Source organism: Eubalaena glacialis, chromosome 13 (genome assembly GCF_028564815.1).
Source record: "Eubalaena glacialis isolate mEubGla1 chromosome 13, mEubGla1.1.hap2.+ XY, whole genome shotgun sequence".
Taxonomy (NCBI): Eukaryota; Metazoa; Chordata; class Mammalia; order Artiodactyla; family Balaenidae; genus Eubalaena; species Eubalaena glacialis.
The window spans coordinates 9739607-9763211 of record NC_083728.1 but is presented as its reverse complement, the minus strand read 5'-3'; positions in this window follow the sequence as shown (position 1 = coordinate 9763211).

The following is a 23605-nucleotide window of genomic DNA, read 5'->3' as shown; positions in this document are numbered from 1 at the left end:
AGAACATTACAGAAGAAAAGCAATACTCTCTGGCCGGCAATGCATCCACCTTTGCAACAACAATGGCCACCTGCAGTACGGGTGGAAATAAACAAGAGCTGCCCAGTACATGCTCTGGATTCCCCTGTTACCTTATTCACACACACTGATCTTGATCCTTCTGCTTCTCCCCAAATGCTATTGGAATACAATTTCTGGAAAAAGAGATACCCCGCAATATTCTGAGCAGATGTGTTATATCAGCACAAAGGCATGAAGGGGAAAGAAATCATAATTGGAGACAAGGGAAAGCAAGGAGAAAGACTCCCTAAAGAAAGTAGGAATTTAGCTCTGCCTTTACGAGCAAAATCAAGGCAGTCATCCAGGAGTGCACCAATGCTTTCCTTCTTTGTAGAGTTGCTTATTGAATTAGAAGGAACTTATTCCCTCTTTTGAATGAGAATACAAAGAGAACTTGAAAATGCTTTTCTCACCTGGCACAAGGAACAAGCTGAAAATTTGTGTATTTTCCTTTTACCATTTGAGGTTTTCTTACTGTTATAGCCCAGTAACTTGTTCATCACCTTTAAGGCAATACTTTACTAAAACACACAACAAAACCAACCAAAATCGCCATACTGTTCTGTTTGTCTAAAACACTTTGTTTCCCATGGCTAGTTTTTTCTCACTACTCAGATCTCAACTCAGATGTCACTGGTTTAGTGAGTCCTCCCCAGACCTTATACTCAACTCTCCATCCCAGGCACGTGTCATCTGTCACCCTTCTTGTTTCTTCATAGAGCCAGCAAACTTTCCTGTAAAGGCTCAGACAGCAAATACTTTAGACATTATGGAGCACACAATGTGTGTCCCAATTACTTAACACTCCACTGTAGCACAAAAGCAGTCACATGTGAACAAAAAAGAAGAACTAGGCTCATCAACCAGTTATACAAGGGTTAAGTCAACGCCCACCCCTGCAGTTCCCTACCAACAGTGCGCCCTGAGGGGAATTCAAGATGAACAAACAGGATGAGGTACTCTCGATAAAGGGGTCCCCAGATGGTTAGATGCATATCTCAGGAAGAATTTCAAGGGCCCCAGATTCTTGCATCTTCCCATACATAGAAAAGCACTAAAAGCATTAGCTTGAGGTATGTTCTTTGTGATTAGCAGTAATCTTTTACCAAGATGTATGCTTGACTACAAGCATTTCCTAGCGAAAAAATTCATATATATACTGGGTCCTCCCCCACCTCTTCGGAGCAGTTCCTCAGAGCTGTCTCCCAGGCTAAGTCCTCAGTAAGACCCTGAATAAAACTTAAATTCATGACTCATGTTGTGCATTTTTCTTTAAGTTGACATACAGATAATATGTAAACAGTGTTCTAATAAACCTTTAGTTACAGGAACAGCCTGTGGGCCATAGTTTGCCAACCCCTGCTTTAAGAGAACCTAATGTTTGACATTTTGACATGCATTTATTTATTTTCCAGGTTTGTGTGTGTGTGTGTGTCTCTCTCCATTAGAATTTGAGATTCATGAGGCCAGCAATATAATCTACTAAGTCCACCACTGTATCCTGAACACACAAAGGATAGTACATATTAGGTGTTCAATAAATATATAATGAAAAAATGAGCTAAAATGTCTCCCTTAAGTGGTTTTTGTGCTGTTTTACTCTACTGTCTTAAATTACAAAGCAAATCATAATTTCTTTGGAAAATAGTACAAATTAGTATTTTTTAAAAATAAAGAGCTTTGGTTTACTTGTAAAATGAAATGTTGGAGTTAAAATACCTTGAATTAATTTGGGTTTTACCTTATGGGTTTGGTTCAAGCCCTTAGTTCAGATTACATTCAGGTTAGATTGAATCTGATTTAAAACCTTCACTCCACGATACATTGTTGTTTGATAGATTTCATGCAAATATTATAGCTCACGGGTTTGCTGTCACCTGAATACATAGTCCATGCTGCAATCAAAGGGCACTCGGCACTACAGAATGGTACGAATTCTGGTGGACTCAGTCGCTTATTAAGGAGCCCCACTTCATTCATTGTCTGCGTAATTTGCCAGCCAGTGCGTGGTTCGACTGTGGGGACTAACAGAGCCAATCAGGTGGAGTGGTTCTGTTTCCTGAAACTTTGGGATATTAAAATTCTTCCCACAGTTTGAGACATATTCTTTATTCCTAATCCAGGTCCATTTGGAGCTCTTACCATGTGCTTTCCAACAGGTTTCCAGTGTACGTGTAGTGGTTGTGAAGGGCGGGGGGAGTTCTCTGAAGCAAGTGTCATTCCAACAGAATTAATTTGTAAGGTTCATTTTGCAAAGCTTCTTGGCTGAAAATCTTCATGTAAATGAAACTATTTGTACGAATTGTATTTTTTCCGTTTGTAAACTGGTTTGGAAACCAACATTTGGCATTTCTTCAGGGCAGTTTTCCCAGACTCTTAATCTAGGTGTCACTGAAAGGTTTTAGATTGGCTTTTAGCATAAATCACATGAGATATAATCAAATACCAACCACCCTTTTCTTGGACTCAGTTCATCTTTAAGAAGACCAAATTCACTAGAATGGAGGGGAGAATTTTTACAAAGTCTCAGTGATATGGAGCATTCAGATATGCTGCCCTTTAAGACTCACTTCTAATTGAAGAAGACTCTTGTGGATCTGAGCTCCTAGACAGCCCTCCAGGCCAGGGCACTTGAGCAGTAACAAGATTTTTCCATTGTAGGTTAAGTATCGAATTCACTTCTTTTTTTTTGACTTCAGACATTTAGGAAGTGATTGACAGGTCATAGAGGATGAAAAATGAAGGAAGGTCTAAAGCGTGAGCTCAATCTAGGCATGACTGTAGTAATCACATGTTGATTTTTATCTTCCTATCATCCCTTTGCAAGGTTGAGGTGGGAGTGGGACTCATCTGTCCTTCCTCAGGCCAGGCATTCTGGTGAGACTTTTAATTATGATCCCCACTCTATGAAATGTGACCAGGAACGGGCTCCTCATAATAGTTCTTTGTCACTCTGCTTGGTCCAGGCATGAACTTCTAACTAGATCAGCTGTTTCAAGTTTTCTCTGGAATTGACAGGTAGACAGTGCGGAGGAGGAATTCTTTTTCCACTGGGGTTGATAAGCTTCAACAGTGGATTCTGGGGAGGAGGTGGTATGGGGTCATTTCCCCTATCGTGTTGAAGAATGTATCCAAGCAAAGGTCAGCTGGCCTAAAATGGAGGAAATGAAAGAGCCCAGATGCCATTAACCAGCTTTTCCTAAAGGGTCATCTTCCCAAATATAGGAGCCAATCAATCCTCCCCCCCCTTTTTTTTTTTTTGATGTGGACCGTTTTTATTGAATTTGTTACAATATTGCTTCTTTTTTTTATGTTTTGGTTTTTTGGCCCTGAGGCATGTGGGATCTTGGCTCCCGGACCAGGAGTCAAACTCACACCCCCTGCATTGGAAGGCAAAGTCTTGACCACTGGACCACCAGGGAAGTCCCTCAATCCTTCCCTTTTAACGTAACCCTTTGACTTGGATTTTCTGTCACTTGCAACCAAAAGAATTCTGGCTATCGTGGCTATTTCCTATCATTCTTAATCTGCTCCCCAACCTACAGCTCTATGATATAAATGTTTACCTTTTAAGCGATTTAACAGTTGAATGAATAAATCTGTAATTTTATTCTACATACTCATTTTTGGGGATCTGTATAAAATGTAAAAGCATAGTTTAATTTCCCAGAAGAATCTAGCATTTCTATAAAACAGCTTCTTCATTAAAGAGATGTTCCAGAGTCTTCGTGAGATACTGATTCATTTGATTTATTTAGAGTAGGCCAGATGTGTGCTTAAAACAAAAACAAACCTTCTAGGTGTGCCTGGTTGAGAACCACAGCTCTGTAGGTTTGACAACTTATTTATTAGTAGTATTTTTATTGATTCTTGGGCTTGGACCTTACAGATTATGGAAGTCTCTTTTGATAGAAAAGTCTCAGGGACAGCTTAGCTTGGGTCGTGTGCCCATTGACATATAGTCACTGTGGCCAGAGGAAAAGAAAGGTCTATTTGGTGTGACCTGGGTCACCAATCTTTGGAACAAAGAGAAGATGTGGTCCCTCTCACCCCCCATATGAATTTAGTAAGATCTACCTGTGGGATGGTGAAGGGCTGTCTCCAAGGAATGGGATATTGGGGAAACAAAGTAATAAACTCAGGAATAGCCAGATGGAAGAGATGCATAGGGCCAAATATGGGGGATGGGGGCTGAGCTTCCATGCCCTCTCCAGGCCTGTCACCCCCCGAGGCATCTCCATGTGTTCACTAACCTGAAAACTCCCTGAACCCCTTCAGTTAGGGTTTTTATGGGGACTTCATTATGTAGACATCACTGATGGAATCATTGGCCATTGGTGATTGAACTCAATCTCTAGGCCTTCTCTCATCCCCCAAACCAAGTAAATGAATGGGGGGAAGGATGCTGTGCCTTTGCAGAATTCCCTCTATTCTTTCTCTCACTTATGCCAGCTTCCTCCCTTCCTTCCCTGTATGGTAGAGATTTCTTCCTTGGACTCACCCTCTCAGCATCTAGAATGTAAATGTCTTGAGGTCCCCCCTTTCTCGTGGCTGCAAACTAGTGGGCAAATACGTGACAGGTGTTCTGCAGGAGTTCAATTTGCCCCTGCTCCTTGAAAGCCAACTTTATATTCTTTCTTCCCCTGTAGTATTCAATTGTAAATATATAACTAAGCTTCCTTAAGATGTGGGAAATTTCTGCAAAGAAGCAGACACTGCAGTTAGAGTAAGTGGAGGTGCGACTCAGGTCGTGTTCTTGGATTTTAATATGACTCTTTTGTTGATTGTTCACGTAAGAGAAAAGAGAATTGAGAGAGAGAGAGAGACTCTCAGCTACTAGACCAGCACTTGGTTTCTCAGCATCCTAAATCATGTTTTCAAAATTACCACGTTATTCATTTCTTCCACCAATATTCATTTGTTGCTACTTACATGGCACATTTGGTTCGATATTAGTTCGTGTAAGAACAGCAGCATCCTTGCCCTCATGGAGCTTGTAATCTCGCTGGGAGACAGAGCAAAAACTATGAGCACGAGACAATCAATGAAATGGTTATGAATTGTGCCTACGGCCATGAGGGAGGCAGCGGGGGTGTTGAGGCGGGTGTGGTGTCAGCAAAAGCCTGTTTGCGAAAGTGACCTGTGCGCTGAGACCTCCCCGAGGGGCAAGGAAGAGCCAAGTGTTGCAGACGACAGAAGAAAGTGTGAAAGGCACCCATCCCAACGACGGCCAGAAGAAGGTGAACATTCCCCAAGCGCATTATTCAACAACGATTGCAAATATGTGACGCTGACGGGCTCAAAAAAAAAGTGGAAGGAAGTCCGGAAACTCATCCTGACAATGCCTTCTCGGTGCCGTGATGTATGCATGTGTGTTTTTTCCAGCAGTTTTGTTTTTCCACTTCCTCATTTCCTCACGCCATCATGCAGCTGCCTCACCTGAATGCCAGTCGCTAAATGAGGCGGCAGCTGTGGATCCAGGGAAACAAAGGGGAAGGTTGCCATAGTAACAGAGGCCAAGGAGAACAGCTCTTCCTCCTGCTCTCCTGAGTCCCTCTCAAGGGGAGGCTGTGGAGACGCCCTTAGCTGGTGATGTTCCTTCCAGCCGTGGGGCTGGCAGGGCCTTTCTCAGCACTCGGCTAGTTTCCCCACCATCCCTTTGAGCAGTTTAAGAAAGTTACTCTGTTGTTAGTTACCCAGCATGGAAGGGAGAAATGAAACAAGTTAGATGTTTCATTTAGACGGGATTATAGGTTAGGCTGGACATATCGCTTTGGTGTTATTTTGCGTTCCTTCTTTCCTACTACACCTTTCTCTTCCTGTCAGTCTCCATGCACATAAAATATGCATCAACTTGTATTTGAGACCCAGTAGCCTGACTCCATTTACCAGGCAAAATTGTAGTGCTCCCTGCAGTATTGTAATATGAGTAGTTGCCCAAAGTTCTATGACATATCACTGTTCCCACCATTGGGAAGAGTGAGTTTTTGAAATATTCATCATGTTCTGATCAATTTTAACAGATCATGGTATCTGTAAAAAGATAATACTTGACAACAAATGAATTGAAGCTGTTTTAATTGGACTGAAGTTCTCTTGTGAGAATTTAATGTTTTTTTAATTGACATTTCCAGGAATCTATCCCAGAGAAGTTGGGATCTCCTTATGAAATGCCATCCTCACCTATCTTTGCATACTCAGAAATTACTCCTAATTCCAAGTGAAATTAAAGTCTTAATTTATATAGTTTTACTATTCTACTTCTTGGTCGTCTTGAATGCTTTTCTGGAATTTTAGATACTACTTCTTGGTCCACCATTACTTATGTTTTCAGTTGTATTTGGAGGCACAGTAAAGAGTCATGGGTAAAAAGCATAGAATTTGGAGGCTGGTGGAACTGAGTTCTGACGACAGCTCCATCACTTACTATTTGGGGTTGCATCTTGGCCGAGTTACTTACCTTCTGACTTGCCTCAGTTGTTGCGTCTGTAGAATGGGTGTAAAAATAGTATCTATTTCCCAGGGTTATGGTGAGGATTAAATGAGTCAGGGTGTCTAAAGTGTTTAGTGCAAGTCCAGGTATAATAATATCTGTTGTGAAGATGGTGATAAATGTGATGATGGTGGTGAGAATGCTCACCTTATCTGCCCAACAGGATTGTAAGCTCCCCAAGGACAGTAGTCAGCACCTGTTTCTCCTTTCCCACTTTTCCAAATAGCATGTGACAATAGGCATATAGATATAACAAAAAATAAAAATATTGTTTAATATAATTAATTCCATTAATTACTCAATTTATTTCTTCATCCCAATTATCTGACATATATATATATATATATATATATATATATATGTACGTACGTATATGAGAGAGAAAGAACAAAAGAAAGATGACTAATTTAAATATGGGAAACAGGGACTTCCCTGGTGGCGCAGTAGTTAAGAATCCACTTGCCAATGCAGGGGACACAGGTTCAATCCCTGGTCCTGGAAGATCTTACATGCCGTGGAGCAACAAAGCCTGTGCACGACAACTACTGAGCCTGTGCTCTAGAGCCCACGAGCCACAACTACTGAGCCCACGTGCCACAACTACTGAAGCCTGCGTGCCTAGAGCCCATGCTACACGACAAGTGAAGCCACCACAATGAGAAGCCCGTGCACCACAACGAAGAGTAGCCCCCACTCACCACAACTAGAGAAAGCCCGTGCACCGCAACGAAGACCCAACGCAGCCGAAAATAAATAAATAAAATAAATAAATAAATAAATAAATAAGGGAAACAAACTTAGCTAGGGGCAGTAGACTTGCCACAGTCTCAACTTTGGTTCTGATGGGAATTTTAAGAAAAAGTGCAATAATATGGTTTGTGGTAGCCACGCTCCAGTGTCCTCTTATGCTTCATTTAGCAAAGTGCTTTTTTATTTCTTGTCACTGCCAATACCAGGGATTCTATTGCTGGAAACAGATGAGAACCCTTCACTCCATGTGGAACTTTCCTCATGAGACTTTCTATTACTGCTTTGCTCAGCAGTTTTGAATTGCTGGTTCCATGGAGAGTATTCTTCAGCATGAGTGAAAAGTGATGCTGATACGTGCATAAATAAATATGAATGTACGGCAAATACTCTCAACGTAATGTCTTGTTCTTTGGAAAATGCTTCAAATTGTTACCTGGTAGATATTAAATACAAGGAATTCTCTTTCAAAAGAGTTCTCAGTGCTGACGTTGGTAAGAACTCTAATCAGGAAGGAAGATGTGAGGTACACTAATTAAAGGCAAGATGGTCTTGTGGAAGGAGAGCTAGTTCCTACCTACCTAGGCACCAGGGGAGACAGACAGTTTGGTCCATTACAGATGCCTGTTTCTCTGACTCGGGTTCAAAAACCCCTAGAGTTCTGAGAACATAGCCTCTAGATTGGACTGTTCCCAGGTTTGAGAAACTGCCCTAGTAAATCAAATTCTCTTTGGAGGAAGTGGTTGGAAATGTGTGTGTAGGCAGTGGTAAAGCGTGGAGGGAATCATAATGTAGGCTTAAATATATTGCTTGAATTTATTTTACAATGTGGAAAAATATTTTTTTTTGTTATAACTAAAAAATAAAGAAGTATATCATTTATGTGAAAATAAAATAATATTAGCTAATGTTTATTTGAGTATTAACTTCCAGGCACTGTTCCATATTTTATTGAAAAATACTTACAGTAAAGTGCATAGGTCTTGTGTATTGTTCAGTGACTTCTGACAAATGCATACATCCCTGTAACCAATACCCTATATAGAGCAGAGTTTGGCAAACTGCAACCCTTGGACCAAACCCAGCCTGTGGAGTGTTTTTGTGTGGCCTGTGAGCTAAGAATGTTTTTTATATTTTAAAAGGGTGATTAAAACAAACAAAGACTTTACAATAGAAACTGTATGTGGACCTCAAAGGCTAAAATATTCACAAACTGGCCCTTCACAGAAACCTTTTCCAACTCTCAAGTACCACCATCACTCTAGAGAGTTCCCTCATGTTCTGACCCCCAGAGGCAAAGACTATTCTGATCTCATCCCCATAGATTAGTTTGCATGTTTTTGAAGTTCATAAAAATGGAATCATGGAGCATGTCCTCTTTAGGGACTGGATTCTTTCTCTGAGCATAATATTTTAAAAATTCATCCATGTTGTTTTGTGTATCAGTAGTTCATTCCTTTTTATCGCTGACTATTATTCCATTACATGAACATACAACCTGTTTATCCAATTTACTGCTGATGGACACTTGGGCTGTTTTCCATTCATTGTTTCTAATATGAGTAAGCTGCAGTGAACATTCTTGTTCAAGTCTTTCTATAAACATTAGTTTTCATTTGTTTTGGGTAAAGAAGTAGGAGTGGAATTGCTGAACCATAAAGTAGGTAGATTTAACTATTTAGGAAACTGCTGAATGGTTTTCTACAGTGGTGGCATAGCTTTTGTTGGCACTCCCATCAGAAATGTGTGAAAGACCCAGTTCCGCAGCGTCATCAGCATGTAGTGTCACCAGTCTTTACGGTTAGCTATCCTGGTGGGTGCCAGACACTGTTCTTCATGCCTTAAAGTTGCTTAACCTCCCCACCCCACCCACAACAGCTCTGGGAGGTCGACATTATTATTATCCCTGTTTTAGAGGTAAGAAAATCGAGGTCACAGGGGTTAAGGGATTGCCTAAGGTCATACAGCTGGTAAGGAACCCCATTAGTCTGGCTCTAAAGCATGCATATTGAATTACTGCATTCATTACTGTTCCCAGTGTTACTTAAGATTCATTACAGTACCGGTCCCGTATAGGACGTGGAGTAGTGTAGGCAGGGGGTGCTGCCTACGAGAGCACAGCCTGGGACTGCATGCAGGTGTCCTGCCCAGGTTGTGAGGGGGGATCAGCTCATCAAGCAGCCCCAGATAGGACACCTTTGTCTAATCTGCATAAGGGCTACCTGTGACCCTTTTATAAGAGGCTCAATTCATATTACTTGAGTTAATAACTTATACAGGAATGTATAAGTTACAGTTGGTAAGCATCTTGGAATATGGGAGGATCTTCTTTTTGCAGCTGGTAATAAATTCAAAATAAATCCAAAGGCAGACTAGTGAACCCAATCTTCTCATTAAGATCGCTGCTTTTAGTTTATTTATTTACTTTTATTGAAGTGATATTCACATAACATAAAATCAACCATTTTAAAGTGAACAATTCAGTGGCATTTAATACACTGACAATGCAGTGCAACTAATACTTCTATTTAGTTCTGAAATAGTTTATGACCCCAAAAGGAAGCCCTGTACCCACTGGTAGTCACTCGCCTATCTGCCTGCTCCCTGCCCCCACCTTCCTGCCTCTTGGAAACCACCAGTCCGTTGTATGTCTCTATAGATTTACCTATTCTGAATGTTTCGTATAAATGGAATCATACAATATGTGACCTTTTGTATCTGGCCTCTTTCACTTAGCATAAGGTTTTCAAGATTCATCTGGGTTATAATATGCATTCCTTTTAATGGCTGAATAATACTCCATTGTATTTGATTGTCCGTTCATCAGTTGGTGGCCTTTTTGGTTGTTTCTACCTTCTGGTTATTGTGAATGTTGCTGCTGTAGACATGCATGTACTTGTATTTCTTTGTCCAGGTATTTGTTTGAATACTGTTTTCAGTTCCTTTGTATACACACAGATCAAAGCTTTTGAAGCTGCAGTCTGTGGCGATACGAGAAGATGTTTGGTGGTGCTGGTGGTGGGAAGGTTCCAGGAATCCCTAGGTTTGAGAAGCACTGTATATTTCCTTTAAACCAAATGCAGTAGTAGAAAAGTGTCTTTGAGGTTAATGTGAAGGAAACATCATTTAAAACTTGCTTATCCATGTGGGAAAAAAGTGACCAATGGTTTACTTCAAAGCTCAGTGAAGCCTTTAGTAATCTGCTGAATAAAAATGTTCCACTGAGAAACATAGACACCAGAAGGCTTCTACATACGGTCAGTTTTCCCAAGCTTTGCAGAGCATTTTCTCCTGGCATTTCGTGTAATGCCCTCCCTGGGGTAAGTGCACTGCCCTTCCACCTTCCCTTTAGTTTAGAGTTCCAGATAAAATGCAGGATGCCCAGTTCAATCTGAATTTCCGATAGGCAACAAATAACTTTTAATATAAGTACATCCAAAATATTGTATTATTTGTTGTTTATATGATATAAACATATCTCTGTGCTAAATCAAGCATTATTTTTGTTGCTCTGAGAGAGGGTATCTGAATTGCATAGAATTGTAGGGGATACCTATCAGCAGAGATGCTTTTGCTCACTCATTTTCCTCTGAGAGAACCATTTCCCTTTTTATATAAATAATGTAAAAATTTGGAGATAAAGTATGTGGGGCATAAGGAAGGTGAAATGGAGCCTTTACAATGTAAAGTGCTTTCTCCCTGGCCCTAGTTCATTAGTGAAATCTAGTGATTTAAATTACCCAGCTAACCTCTTCCGCCACTGTAGGATTATAAATCAAGTAGGTGGCTACTACCTGAAGGGGTTGTACAATTTTTGAAGGAGGTTCTCATCAAGCTAAGAGGGGCAGAAAATTTCCTATTACTGTGTCATGCATAAGTGGTGATGCTTGCACCACCACTTACAGTGTATTACTATGCAATTCACTTGCTAAAATAAAAGAAATAAAATAGGGACATACACAATACTTTCCCTAACAGAGCAATAAATAAGATGGCGGAGATCTCTGGGCAAGTGGGCTGATGATATATAATACTCCTAACGCTGCCAGACAGAGGCAGACTCATTTGGATACAGAAAAAAAAATTAAAGGTATTTATCTGTCTGTCTTTCTCCCTTATTTTTGTCTGTCTCTGTGCCTTTATTGTGTGCGAAATTTTGAGAGATGAATTCCATTTTCTATGAACTCAATGGCTGTCATATTGCATTACATCATGCAGCTCGGATCATAACAGTGAGATGTTAGGGTTTAAATTAATAATATTGCAACACATCACTTGATAAAGCAGTGCGCTTAATCCTATCTAGTCTGCTCAGGTAGGCTGACTTCTGCCGGGTGCCTCAAATCTGCAGACTGCAGTGGAATTACCCAAGTTCAATTGCAAACAACCTATAATTGTGAGCCAAGACCTTGAGCTTCATGACAGAAAGCATTAAATTAATATGGTGGTCAGATTTAACAAGCTTTATATATACATACATACATATATATATACATACATACATATATATATATATATATATAGTTGGGGGCGGAGGAACAGAAACTTTCGAGGTTTCTGAGTGCATTTTCAGTCCTAGAAATAGACCCAACAAATACCTGCTCTTTATACAGTTGCCTTATATGCTGTGTTAGTAGAAGTCACCAGGAAAATGGAAGCTGGCGGGATGTAGGTAAAAGAAGATCCTCCAAGATCTGGTGATGTTAGCTTGAAATCCAACCCCCTCCCCAAAACGATTGCAGCTTGAAGACCCAACCCAAACTGTTACAGGTTTGAAAGAGAATCATATCGGATGCCCAAAGAGGAAAACAGGTCTAAAGCACATCAAAAAAATATTCCTTATCCAAAGCAGATTGTTCTCACAGGGCTTTTTTCATGTGCAGATGCTTTCGCTGTGAAAACAAAACAAAACAAAGCAAAAAATAACTATTCATTTTAGGAAGTAAGAGAGGCATTTTGGAAACCCAAATAATTAGTCAGTGTGCGCTAAGAGAGAAGTGTGCAGAGAGGCTCTGTGAGATACCGCCTTCCTTTATCTCTCTGATAGCTCCCCCCTGCCCCCCAGACTCTCTGGAGCCCCTGCTATCTTCCTCAGGACTTATACATTTCCAAACACCGCCAGCATTGGGTAAACAAACAGAGGATTTGCATGTGGCCTTCATTAAGGTGGGTTGCCAATTGTCAAATTACTTTCTGCCCAACCTGCCGAGTGCGAATGCAAATTCACCCCCCCGGCGCTGCCTCATTTACAGCTATTGATTCATGTTTGACTGCAAGTTCAAAAAAAGTTATCTTTGAAGCTTCCCCATCTATGCTCGGCTTCCTCTGTCCAGGTGGCTCCTGGGTCCCTGGCAGTTATTTTGATCTTTGTATTCAGAATGCCAATGAGGGTCATTCCAGGTAACTTAAAAGCAAGATACAATCAGAAAGGATTTGGAAATGAAGTCTTTGCCTTGTCACATTAATGTGGTCCTATCAAGTGGCAGTTTATCAAGAGCCACCTCACAAGGTTTTAATGAGCATGCTGCCTGTTCTTATACAATACTAATTAATCCCATTTTTTCACACTGCCGTGATTGCTTCATGAAACCCACATTGTTTTATACTCAGTAGCAAAGCGGCTCTTACTGATTAAATCTCCTTGCCTGCGATGGAGCCTGACAACTGAATTATACCTTGCTCAAAGTAATAATGGGTATCAGCTAATAAATACGGTTTAACACACACAAAACTATGCAGCCAAAATCACACCACAAAATAGGAGTTTGACTTATAGGCTCAGCAGTGTTTCATTAAACATCTGTATTATAATTCACTGGTTTTCCAACTGATGTAATAACTTAATTGATGAGAACAAAGACAAGCTTATTTATTCACCCAATTGCTTGCTTCTTGACTAACGTTTTTCCTGTGTGTTATTGTGAAAATAAATATGCAATATTCTTTTTATAGAAGTCTAATTTAGGTCCTTTTTTCCCCCTATCGAGAAGTCAGCATCACCATCCATATCTGACAATTTCTTGCTGTTTTGCAACAGAAGCATTTTGATAAGCTGGGTTCTGGTGTTTGCCCTGATGTCCAGACTGGCTACCAGAGGTGAGAGGGGAAGGACTTTACAGCCCTTCAGAGTGCATAATAAATGTCCACTGACTTCCTTCATAAAGGCGAGAATGATCTCTCATTGAAAACACACGTGCACACACAAAAATTTCATCCAGTGCCCTAAATTCCACCAATGCTGAGATGATTCTGTACAACTCATGAATGACATGGACTTGTTCATGTCCAGCTTGTTTCTCCCCACCCTCACTTAAGTGATACTAGGGACCAGTAAATTCAGTGACAAAATCACATGTGGCATTTTTTTTTTCCTTGTGTAAGATTCGTGTTAGCTGGAGACAGAAGTGAAAAATGATGTGATTTCAGCATCCTTTTAGCATTGGGGTGTGTGTCTTTTGGTACAGTCCATTTAATAAATATGCAATGAGAGTAAACTCTCTTGTTTCTCTTTCTGGGAAGTGGGGATTTTACAATAGCTCTTCTTTCAGTTGACATGTCAGGGCATCACCTCTGTGCTCTCCTAGCCTCCTGAACTACTCATGCTGGTCACATATTATAACTGCTTGCTCAGTTTTCTGTTCACCTGAGGCTGTGAGCACTGTGAGGATGGGCCCTTTCAAACAATATTTATTGAGAACTTACTATATTTCAGGAACTGTTCTAGGCCTTGAAGATACCCTGGTAAACGAGAGATGCTCTCATAGAGCTTGTATCGTCCTGGGGGAGATAGGCAAGAATCAAGCAAGTACAGTGTGATATCTGGCATTGCCAAGCATTATGAGGAAGAATAAAGCACATGGAGAGGTATATTGTATGTGTTTTTTACTTAGTAGAAACTCATCCAATATTGGTTGGATCAGTGCAAACTTTGTTATATTGATTCCACATTTTTGTGCTGTATCTACTCTTCCTTCATGATATGATTAAAGAAGAAGTGATACTTTCAAGAAACTTTCCCTGGACACAATGTTATTCCTTTGCTTTGGCTTCATCAGATCTACACTGGCCATGAGCCTCTAACTGCCTGTTCTGTATCTCTTTTCCCTGACCTCATTGTAAAATTCTTCAGTGGAGGGCTGACTAGGTTGGTCTTGTGTCTTTTGAAACTGTCACTGCAGAACTGAACAGTTTCCCAACCTCTACATCTCCTCCCTCTTCAACAAATCCTGTTTCCCTATTTCTAAGTATTTACAAGATATCAGTGTGGTTACTACATTGCTGTCTAGTTTAAATACATTTCTGTGCTGACCTCTTGTGTCACCATCTCCCAAAAGGTTACAACACAAAACTAACATCTTCCCTGGTTTCTAATGATCCTGATATGATGAAGTTTCCTCCCCAAACCTCTCATCTTCCAGTCATGGAGGTTAGATGACCTGAAGCACATTATGACTTGGTATAGGTCACATACCTTTACTTCTTAAGTCCATTCTACCGCCAAGTCTTGTTGCCACTTCTGTTTCTGGATTTTTTCCCCCTTTCTTTCTGTCCCCTATGCCTCTAAGTTGGCTGGGACCTCATTATTTCAGTCCAGACTTAAAAAGCATTTCTGATTCTAGCATCTTCTTCCTTAAATGCAGTCTCCATGCTATTCCCTAAAATGTTACTTTCAGCAAATCTCTCCCCTGCTTCGGAACTTCTAATGACTATGTAGAAACATGGGCCTAGCATTGCCAAAGCTTCCAATTTTTTTAAAGCCCAGAAATACACATTTATGTGTGAAATTTTATGAGTTTTGAATGTTGGAAAGTCATTCCAAAATATTTTAAATCTTACGCCACAGGTTATGAATCTTTGCTCTGTGCTTTTGGTTGTCTTGTTTTCCTGTCTTAGACCTGTTCTTAACACTTGTGTGAACTCAGCCATCCTCTCCAGTACTCATCTCAGTTCATCTAGGAAAACTTTTCCCACTCCTACCCATCTCTCTGTAGCCATTCGACTTAAGATCAGGTCTCTGTAGTGCTTCTTATGAAAAGGAATCTTATTTTATTCTTATTTTGAGTCACCTACCCTACCTGACCCATAAGGAAAGGTTCCAGATGGGAGGGGTCATGGGTTTTGAAGTATGGGAGATCTGGTGTGGCCTTGGCTCTGCCGTTTATCATGTGATCATGGGTAAGTTAACTTCATCCCACGAAGCTTCAGTTTCTGTGTTGGTAGTTGCATCCCCATGGTGTCTTATAACGTACCTCAGCTCATGAAGTTCTGCAAGAACTCCATGTAAATTAACATTCATGGTGACAAGGAAGTAAGCATTCATTAATTATTAGCTATTATTAATATAATTATTAGTGTTACATTTACTACTGATATTTAACAATAACTTTGTTCTTCAGCTGATAAATTTACTGTTGAAAGTATATGTTATACCAAAGAATTAACAAACAAGAAAATCCAATCCAATAAACAACGATTGGACACTTACATTATAAGTGCATCTGGTCCACTGGATAGCAAAATCATATTGGTGTTTGAGATCTAGAGGAAACATAAAACTTCTTTTAACATACAGGGAATTATTAATTTTTAAGTTCATAATTAAGAATTATAAACACACTCACAGTAGAACAGTACCATGAACCTTTATGTACCTATCACCCAACCTCAACAATCTTCAGCTCTTACTCTATCTTGTTTTATCTAAATTTCTACCCACCCAGGATTATTTTGAAGAAAATCTCAGACATGTAACACTATTTCATCTGTAAATATTTCAGTATATTTCTGTAAAAGCTGAGGGCATTTTGAAAAAATAACCTTATCAACCCTAAGGTAGTCAATGATAATTCTCAAATATCCAGTCAGTGTTCAATTTATTTTTAGAATTTGTTTGAATCAGGATTCAAATACAATCCACACATTGCAATTGACTGACTTGTCTCTTAAAGTCTCTGAATCTGCAGCTTTCTCCTTCTCTTTTTCCCCCCTGAAATTTACTTGGTCATTTATCTTACAGTTTGCCCAGTAGAGATTCTCACAGTCCGAATTTTACTAATTTCATCATCATAGTGTCATATAACATGTTCCTCTGTCCACTGTATTTCCTGTAAATTGATTGATAAAGAGGCTTGATGTAATTAAGGCTTGCTTTTTTTGTGTGAAAGGCAGGGCTATTTTAGAGGTAGTACTGGTACATCTATCAGGAGGCATATAATGTATAGTTGTACCTATTATTTTTCTTTCTTTTTTTTTTTTTAAACATCTTTATTGAAGTATAATTGCTTTACAATGGTGTGTTACTTTCTGCTTTATAACAAAGTGAATCAGTTATACATATACATATGTTCCCATATCTCTTCCCTCTTGCATCTCCCTCCCTCCCACCCTCCCTATCCCACCCCTCTAGGTGGTCACAAAGCACCGAGCTGATCTCCCTGTGCTATGCGGCTGCTTCCCACTAGCTATCTATTTTACATTTGGTAGTGTATATATGTCCATGACACTCTCTCACCCTGTCACATCTCACCCCTCCCCCTCCCCATATCCTCAAGTCCATTCTCTAGTAGGTCTGTGTCTTTATTCCCGTCTTGCCACTAGGTTCTTCATGACCTTTTTTTTTTTTCCTTAGATTCCATATATATGTGTTAGCATACTGTATTTCTTTTTCTCTTTCTGATTTACTTCACTCTGTATGACAGACTCTAACTCCATCCACCTCATTACAAATACCTCCATTTCATTTCTTTTTATGGCTGAGTAATATTCCATTGTATATATGTGCCACATCTTCTTTATCCATTCATCCGATGATGGACACCTAGGTTGCTTCCATGTCCTGGCTATTGTAAACAGAGCTGCAATGAATATTTTGGTACATGACTCTTTCTGAATTATGGTTTTCTCAGGGTATATGCCCAGTAGTGGGATTGCTGGGTCATATGGTAGTTCTATTTTTAGTTTTTTAAGGAACCTCCATACTGTTCTCCATAGTGGCTGTATCAATTTACATTCCCACCAACAGTGCAAGAGTGTTCCCTTTTCTCCACACCCTCTCCAGCATTTATTGTTTCTAGATTTTTTGATGATGGCCATTCTGACCGGTGTGAGATGATACCTCATTGTAGTTTTGATTTGCATTTCTCTAATGATTAATGATGTTGAGCATTCTTTCATGTGTCTGTTGGCAATCTATATATCTTCTTTGGAGAAATGTCTATTTAGGTCTTCTGCCCATTTTTGGATTGGGTTGTTTGTTTTTTTGTTATTGAGCTGCATGAGCTGCTTGTAAATCTTGGAGATTAATCCTTTGTCAGTTGCTTCATTTGCAAATATTTTCTCCCATTCTGAGGATTGTCTTTTCGTCTTGTTTATGGTTTCCTTTGCTGTGCAAAAGCTTTTAAGTTTCATTAGGTCCCATTTGTTTATTTGTGTGTTTATTTCCATTTCTCTAGGACCTGGGTCAAAAAGGATCTTGCTGTGATTTATGTCGTAGAGTGTTCTGCCTATGTTTTCCTCTAAGAGTTTGATAGTCTCTGGCCTTACACTTAGGTCTTTAATCCATTTTGAGTTTATTTTTGTGTATGGTGTCAGGGAGTGTTCTAATTTCATACTTTTACATGTACCTGTCCAATTTTCCCAGCACCACTTATTGAAGAGGCTGTCTTTTCTCCACTGTATATGCTTGCCTCCTTTATCAAAGATAAGGTGACCATATGTGCGTGGGCTTATCTCTGGGCTTTCTATCCTGTTCCATTGATCTATATTTCTGTTTTGGTGCCAGTACCAAACTGTCTTGATTACTGTAGCTTTGTAATATAGTCTGAAGTCAGGGAGCCTGATTCCTCCAGCTTCATTTTTCTTTCTCAAGATTGCTTTGGCTATTCGGGGTCTTTCGTGTTTCCATACAAATTGTGAAATGTTTTGTTCTAGTTCTGTGAAAAATGCCAGTGGTAGTTTGATAGGGATTGCATTGAATCTGTAGATTGCTTTGGGTAGTATAGTCATTTTCACAATGTTGATTCTTCCAATCCAAGAACATGGTATATCTCTCCATCTATTTGTATCATCTTTAATTTCTTTCATCGGTGTCCTATAATTTTGTGCATACAGGTCTTTTGTCTCCTTAGGTAGGTTTATTCCTAGATATTTTATTCTTTTTGTTGCAGTGGTAAACGGGAGTGTTTTCTTAATTTCACTTTCAGATTTTTCATCATTAGTATATAGGAATGCAAGAGATTTCTGTGCATTAATTTTGTATCCTGCTACTTTACCAAATTCATTGATTAGCTCTCGTAGTTTTCTGGTAGCATCTTTAGGATTCTCTATGTATAGTATCATGTCATCTGCAAACAGTGACAGCTTTACTTCTTCTTTTCCGATTTGGATTCCTTTTATTTCTTTTTCTTCTCTGATTGCTGTGGCTAACACTTCCAAAACTATGTTGAATAATAGTGCTGAGAGTGGGCAACCTTGTCTTGTTCCTGATCTTAGTGGAAATGGTTTCGGTTTTTCACCATTGAGGACAATGTTGGCTGTGGGTTTGTCATATATGGCCTTTATTATGTTGAGGAAAGTTCCCTCTATGCCTACTTTCTGCAGGGCTTTTATCATAAATGGGTGTTGAATTTTGTCGAAAGCTTTCTCTGCATCTATTGAGATGATCATATGGTTTTTCTCCTTCAATTTGTTAATATGATGTATCACGTTGATTGATTTGCGTATATTGAATAATCCTTGCATTCCTGGAATAAACCCCACTTGATCATGGTGTATGATCCTTTTAATGTGCTGTTGGATTCTGTTTGCTAGTATTTTGTTGAGGCTTTTTGCATCTATGTTCATCAGTGATATTGGCCTGTAGTTTTCTTTCTTTGTGACATCTTTGTCTGGTTTTGGTATCAGGGTGATGGTGGCCTCATAGAATGAGTTGGGGAGTGTTCCTCCCTCTGCAATATTTTGGAAGAGTTTGAGAAGGATAGGTGTTAGCTCTTCTCTAAATGTTTGATAGAATTCGCCTGTGAAGCCATCTGGTCCTGGGCTTTTGTGTGTTGGAAGATTTTTAATCACAGTTTCAATTTCAGTGCTTGTGATTGGTCTGTTCATATTTTCTATTTCTTCCTGGTTCAGTCTCGGCAGGTTGTGCATTTCTAAGAATCTGTCCATTTCTTCCAGGTTGTCCATTTTATTGGCATAGAGTTGCTTGTAGTAATCTCTCATGTTCGTTTGTATTTCTGCAGTGTCAGTGGTTACTTCTCCTTTTTCATTTCTAATTCTATTAATTTGAGTCTTCTCCCTTTTTCTCTTGATGAGTCTGGCTAATGGTTTATCAATTTTGTTTATCTTCTCAAAGAACCAGCTTTTAGTTTCATTGATCTTTGCTATCGTTTCCTTCATTTCTTTTTCATTTATTTCTGATCTGATCTTTATGATTTCTTTCCTTCTGCTAGCTTTGGGGTTTTTTTGTTCTTCTTTCTCTAGTTGCTTCAGGTGCAAGGTTAGGTTGTTTATTCGAGATGTTTCCTGTTTCTTGATGTAGGCTTGTATTGCTATAAACTTCCCTCTTAGAACTGCTTTTGCTGCATCCCATAGGTTTTGGATCGTCGTGTCTCCATTGTCATTTGTTTCTAGGTATTTTTTGATTTCCCCTTTGATTTCTTCAGTGATCACTTCGTTATTAAGTAGTGTATTGTGTAGCCTCCATGTGTTTGTATTTTTTACAGATCTTTTCCTGTAATTGATATCTAGTCTCATAGCGTTGTGGTCAGAAAAGATACTTGATACGATTTCAATTTTTTTAAATTTACCAAGGCTTGATTTGTGACCCAAGATATGATCTATCCTGGAGAATGTTCCATGAGCACTTGAGAAAAATGTGTATTCTGTTGTTTTTGGGTGGAATGTCCTATAAATATCAATTAAGTCCATCTTGTTTAATGTATCATTTAAAGCTTGTGTTTTCTTATTTATTTTCATTTTGGATGATCTGTCCATTGGTGAAAGTGGGGTGTTAAAGTCCCCTACTATGATTGTGTTGCTGTCGATTTCCCCTTTTATGGCTGTTAGTATTTGCCTTATGTATTGAGGTGCTCCTATGTTGGGTGCATAAATATTTACAATTGTTATACCTTCCTCTTGGATCGATCCCTTGATCATTATATAGTGTCCTTCTTTGTCTCTTGTAATAGTCTTTATTTTAAAGTCTATTTTGTCTGATATGAGAATTGCTACTCCAGCTTTCTTTTGATTTCCATTTGCATGGAATATCTTTTTCCATCCCCTCACTTTCAGTCTGTATGTGTCTCTAGGTCTGAAGTGGGTCTCCTGTAGACAGCATATATATGGGTCTTGTTTTTGTATCCATTCAGCCAGTCTGTGTCTTTTGGTGGGAGCATTTAATCCATTTACATTTAAGGTAATTATCGATATGTATGTTTCTATTCCCATTTTCTTAAATGTTTTGGGTTTGTTATTGTAGGTGTTTTCCTTCTCTTGTGTTTCTTGCCTAGAGAAGTTTCTTTAGCATTTGTTGTAAAGCTGGTTTGGTGGTGCTGAACTCTCTCAGCTTTTGCTTGTCTGTAAAGGTTTTAATTTCTCCATCAAACCTGAATGAGATCCTTGCTGGGTAGAGTAATCTAGGTTGTAGGTTTTTCTCCTTCATCTCTTTAAGTATATCCTGCCACTCCCTTCTGGCTTGCAGAGTTTCTGCTGAAAGATCAGCTGTTAACCTTATGGGGATTCCCTTGTGTGTTATTTGTTGTTTTTCCCTTGCTGCTTTTAATATGTTTTCTTTATATTTAATTTTTGATAGTTTGATTAATATGTGTCTTGGCGTGTTTCTCCTTGGATTTATCCTGTATGGGACTCTCTGTGCTTCCAGGACTTGATTAACTATTTCCTTTCCCATATTAGGGAAGTTTTCAACTATAATCTCTTCAAATATTTTCTCAGTCCCTTTCTTTTTCTCTTCTTCTTCTGGGACCCCTATAATTCGAATGTTGGTGCGTTTAATGTTGTCCCAGAGGTCTCTGAGACTGTCCTCAGTTCTTTTCATTCTTTTTTCTTTATTCTGCTCTGCAGTAGTTATTTCCACCATTTTATCTTCCAGGTCACTTATCCGTTCTTCTGCCTCAGTTATTCTGCTATTGATCCCATCTAGAGTATTTTTAATTTCATTTATTGTGCTTTTCATCGTTGCTTGGTTCCTCTTTAGTTCTTCTACGTCCTTTTTAAATGTTTCTTGCATTTTGTCTATTCTATTTCCAAGATTTTGGATCATCCTTACTATCATTATTCTGAATTCTTTTTCAGGTAGACTACCTATTTCCTCTTCATTTGTTAGGTCTGGTGTGTTTTGACCCTGCTCCTTCATCTGCTGTGTGTTTTTCTGTCTTCTCATTTTGCTTATCTTACTGTGTTTGGGGTCTCCTTTTCACAGGCTGCAGGTTCGTAGTTCCCATTGTTTTTGGTATCTGTCCCCAGTGGCTAAGGTTGGTTCAGTGGGTTGTGTAGGTTTCCTGGTGGAGGGAACTAGTGCCTGTGTTCTGGTGGATGAGGCTGGATCTTGTCTTTCTGGTGGGCACGTCCATGTCCGGTGGTGTGTTTTGGGGTGTCTGTGGCCTTATTATGATTTTAGGCAGCCTCTCTGTTAATGGATGGGGCTGTGTTCCTGTCTTGCTAGTTGTTTGGCATAGGGTGTCCAGCACTGTAGCTTGCTGGTCGTTGAGTGAAGCTGGGTCTTGATGTTGAGATGGAGATCTCTGAGAGATTTTCGCCGTTTGGTATTACGTGGAGCTGGGAGGTCTCTTGTGGACCAGTGTCCTGAAGTTGGCTCTCCCACCTCAGAGGCACAGCCCTGATGCCTGGCTGGAGCACCAAGAGCCTTTCATCCACATGTCTCAGAATAAAAGGGAGAAAAAAATAGAAAGAAAGAAAGAGAGAGGATAAAATAAAATAAAGTAAAGCTATTATAATAAAAAGTAAGAAAAAAAATTATTAAGAAAAAAAATTTTTTTAATTTTTAAAAATAGATTTATTAATTTTTTATAACAAAAAGTAAGAAAAAAATTATTAAGAAAAAAATTTATGAAGAAAAAAATTTTTTTAATTTTTTAAAATAAAAAATATGAAAAAAACTTATTAAAAAATTCTTAAAAATTTTTTAAAAATAGAAAATAAAAAATTATTAAGAAAACATTTATTAGGGAAAAAAAATTTTTTAAGTAAAAAAAAAAAAAAAAAAAAAGAAAACGGACGGACCTAACCCTAGGACTAACGGTGAGAGCAAAGCTATACAGACAAAATCTCACCCAGAAGCATACACATATACACTCACAAAAAAAGGAAAAGGGGAAAAATTAATATATCCTGCTCCCAAAGTCCACCTCCTAAATTTGGGATGATTTGTTGTCTATTCAGGTATTCAACAGATGCAGGCACATCAAGTTGTTTGTGGAGCTTTAATCCGCTGCTTCTGAGGCTGCTGGGAGAGATTTCCCTTTCTCTTCTTTGTTCGTACAGCTCCCGGGGTTCAGCTTTGGATTTGGACCCGCCTCTGCATGTAGGTCCCCTGAGGGCGTCTGTTCCCCGCCCAGACAGAACGGGGTTAAAGGAGCAGCTGATTCGGGGGCTCTGGCTCAGTCAGGCCGGGGGGAGGGAGCGGTACGGAGGAGGCGGGGCGAGCCTGCGGCGGCAGAAGCCGGCGTGACGTTGCAGCAGCCGGAGGCGTGCAGTGCGCTCTCCCGGGGAAGTTGTCCCCGGATCACGGGAGCCTGGCAGTGGCAGGCTGCACGGGCTCCCGGGAGGGGGGTGTGGATAGTGACCTGTGCTTGCACACAGGCTTTTTGGTGGCAGCAGCAGCAGCCTTAGCGTCTCATGCCCGTCTCTGGGGTCCGCGCTGATAACCGCGGCTCGCGCCCGTCTCTGGGGTCCGCGCTGATAGCCGTGGCTCGCACCCGCCTGTGGGGTCCGCGCTGATAGCCGCGGCTCGCGCCCGTCTCTGGAGTTCGTTTAAGTGGCGCTCTGAATCCCCTCTCCTTGCGCGGTGTGGAGAATGACCTGTGCTCGCCCACAGGCTGTTTGGTGGCGGCAGCAGCAGCCTTAGCGTCTCACGCCCGTCTCTGGGGTCCGCGCTGATAGCCGCGGCTCGCGCCCGTCTCTGGAGTTCGTTTAAGTGGCGCTCTGAATCCCCTCTCCTTGCGCGCCGCGAAACAAAGAGGCAAGAAAAAGTCTCCTGCCTCTTCGGCAGCTGCAGACTTTTTCTCGTGCACCCTCCCGGCTAGTTGTGGTGCGCTAGACCCTTCAGGCTGT